This window comes from Stegastes partitus, unplaced genomic scaffold (assembly GCF_000690725.1).
Source record: "Stegastes partitus isolate 25-593 unplaced genomic scaffold, Stegastes_partitus-1.0.2 Scaffold1599, whole genome shotgun sequence".
Lineage (NCBI taxonomy): Eukaryota > Metazoa > Chordata > Actinopteri > Pomacentridae > Stegastes > Stegastes partitus.
Genome location: NW_007579330.1, coordinates 169,705 through 172,806, shown reverse-complemented (window position 1 = coordinate 172,806; position 3,102 = coordinate 169,705). Strand labels below are relative to the sequence as shown.

At 42.6% G+C, this 3,102-nt stretch overlaps 1 non-coding gene across 1 annotated transcript; it reads left to right on the top strand.

Annotated features, from left to right (window-relative positions):
* The first annotated feature begins 2,549 nt into the window (after positions 1 to 2,549).
* On the top strand, positions 2,550 to 2,622 carry trnar-ucg (transfer RNA arginine (anticodon UCG)). Its single transcript has one exon. It is a non-coding gene; the product is annotated as a tRNA-Arg (tRNA).
* The last annotated feature ends 480 nt before the right edge of the window (positions 2,623 to 3,102 follow it).

Here is a 3,102-nt window from a genome sequence, read left to right as displayed (position 1 = left end):
TCTGGCTGAAACAAATGATTTATTGTTGGTGAATCTTTAATTGAAACATGTAGGATAAGATTTTTTAATGATTTGATTAAATATATCCACCTTAGTTTCCGGTCTGAATGAGGCTTAATTTACATTTTCTTCACATTTGTTGGTTTTTATTGTGTGGCAGAATCTCGGCGTCACCTCTGCTGGTGTCGGTGTCAGCAGACGCTCCATCCAGCCTCTTTACATTTACAGACCTGCGAGGAATCTGCGACGCTCCCCATGAAAAGAATAAAGCGACCCCCATCTTGTCGAGATGAACCTCGTGAACCGAACAACAGCGATACTCGCCTCCTAACAGCGCATTCATGTTCCTCCGCAGAGCGATCCGCCCTCATCATCGCACGCCGAGCGCCGTCTTTATGGCGAGGTCACCGGGGGGAATATGGAGCCCGCCGGACGAGCGCCGAGGCTGTAGCGTAATCATAATTCCCTCGACCTCCGGTGACCCCTCGGAGGCTTCGACAACGAGGGCGGCGGCGCCCGACAGAAAGCGCCGCCCGCCGCAAAATGGCTTTTTCATTTCAAACAATCACACGGCGGCGGCGGTGAATGAGAGGGCAGATTACATAAGCCGCGGGGCGCCCGGGGTGAGATAAGTGCTTTTTCTCCAAAACGTTATCAGCTCTCATTAAATTCCTCCTCCGACCGAGGCCGCTTTGAATGCTTCCATTGGAAAAACACGATTGTTGGGAAATCTCAATTAATATGTTAATGTGTGGACAGCTCTTCGTTTGTCACGTCGGCGGCAGCAGCGGAGACACCGGCGCTCATCTACAGGCTTTGTTCGTCCTCCTTTATCAAGTTTCAGGATCAATCGATCGATCAAACCAGCAAACTAAAACTTATAGCTCCTCTTGTGCAGGTCAGTGATGAATAAAGAAGACAGTACAGATGTAAACAGCTTCGTTTGCGTCTCTGTGGCCGGAACTTTCCTCGTAGAAGTCTGAATGAAGCTCCAGCAGAGTTTTACCCTCAAACTGTTCCTTGTTGTATTTTCAGGGCAGAATTTGCAGCCTTGAACGTCTCTGATTGGTCAAGTTACATGTAAAAACTCACAATATGCATGATATGATCTAAAATTAAAAGTTTATGATTGTATTTAAAATCACAAGTGCTGGTTTAAGATATTTTAAAGATATTCCAATAATTTTATAGGAGGTTTTTCTGTCAAATATACAAGAACATGATGTGAAGTTGCTTTACAGACACCACTTTTTAAATATGTTTAATTGGTTTCTGTTTATTGAGCTTCAACAACAGTTAAAACCAAACACAATTTATTAATGAGGTTAAACATTGATTGAATACAACTTGCATTCAGTTTTAACCCTCAAAACCAATGAACCTGCTGGAAGGTTTGAAAAAAAAAACATTGCAAAAAGACACCATTTAGCATCCAGAAACCGTAAGAATAGAGAAAATCATAAGTTGTTCAGCTTTCAGAAGGTCCTTGAACTCATCATTTGTGATGCAACGGCAGCTGAAAGTGTTAGAAAACAAAAGACGAATGTCGCCTCTGTCAGGCTACAAACAGAAATGTCCACTAAAATCAAGCTTTGGTTGCCCAGATGGCTCAACAGGTTGGCGGGCAACTCATGAACAGTGGCTACAGTCCCCGATGCAGAAGTCATGGGCTTGAGTCTAGCCCATGACCGTTTGCTGTAGGTTCTTCTCCTCATATTTCATGTCTCTCTCCACTTGTAATTATAATAAAGGCTAAAAAAGCCCAAAACAAAAATAAAAAAATATATAAAATAAAACTTTCCTGCAGTAAAAACAAACACTAACTGCTTAGATTAGTGATAAATGATACTCAACAAAAACTTCCACACAAGATTTTGACCATAGCTGAGGTTTGGTTTGTTGTTTCCAGCTGTTTGTTGGAATTTTTCCTCTCAATTTATTTGATACCTGCAGCATCAAACAGCAGCAGAACGTACAGATTTTGGTCAGGGAGGACAGATGGTTTGAGAGAGGGGTGAAGGAAGCCATCTATGTCAAACCGGAAAGACCATCCCTCAGCAGAGGTGGAGGTCTGAGGCATCATCTCTCACCTGTTTACCCTCAGTCCTAAGATCTCTCCCCAGGATGATGAAACCACATTCACACCTAACAACAAAAGACCCTAACGAACCCCATTGTGGCAGGGGGAGCACTAACGACCCACATAACAAGAGGGAGGAGCAACAAACCCCCAAATGAAACTGAAACTCAGGTGTTAATGGCTCCTTAAGGATAGAAGTATCTGGAACTCCCAACTAGTCGGTCAGAACTGATGAAGCCTCTTGGATGAGAGGTGGAACGTCCCCAAGAAACTCAAGCAAATCCAGTTGTTACGATTAATATATCAGAATAAACCCCAGGAGGGTAAAAAAAATTAATCAGTTGATGTATCAGGCATCCGTCGGTGCCAAAACTACTGAAAATTCTACAATCCTTAAGACCAAAGTCAATGTCAAAGAATAAATCAGGGGAAGCTTACAGAAAATGGATACAAGGTACAGCATGCATGTGACCACGTGGCCTAATGGATAAGGTGTCTGACTTCGGATCAGAAGATTGAGGGTTCGAGTCCCTTCGTGGTTGGAGTCTGTGACATTTAATGTAGTGATTTGTAGAAATAACAATCGTATCCTCAGTTATAACAGTGGACACAGAAATATGTTCCTTAACTGCATCCTCCTGGAAGGGTAGCGTAACTTTACATTGAAATAAGTTAATTTTCTCACCCATGACATGGTAGAAAAAGCGTCTAGTTTGAAAGATCTACCAAATCCCCATTGAGGCAGTAGAGGCAGGAGTGGAAAATGGAGACTCTCAGTCTTGAGCTTTGTTTGCTGTCAGTTGTTCCTTAATTTGTGGTTATGTTTAGGTACCAAAGTCAAAAATATCATGTTTTGGGTTGAACCACGGTTACAAATCCCGTCCTATCTTAATGATCCCCGATATGGAGACAGGATGGATCAGGATCTAACAGCAGGTCACGCTGGTGTTTTACTGACGGAAGTTTCAGTGATTAGTAATTTAGAAATAAAGTCGGCTGTTGGGTATTTGGACAGTTTGATA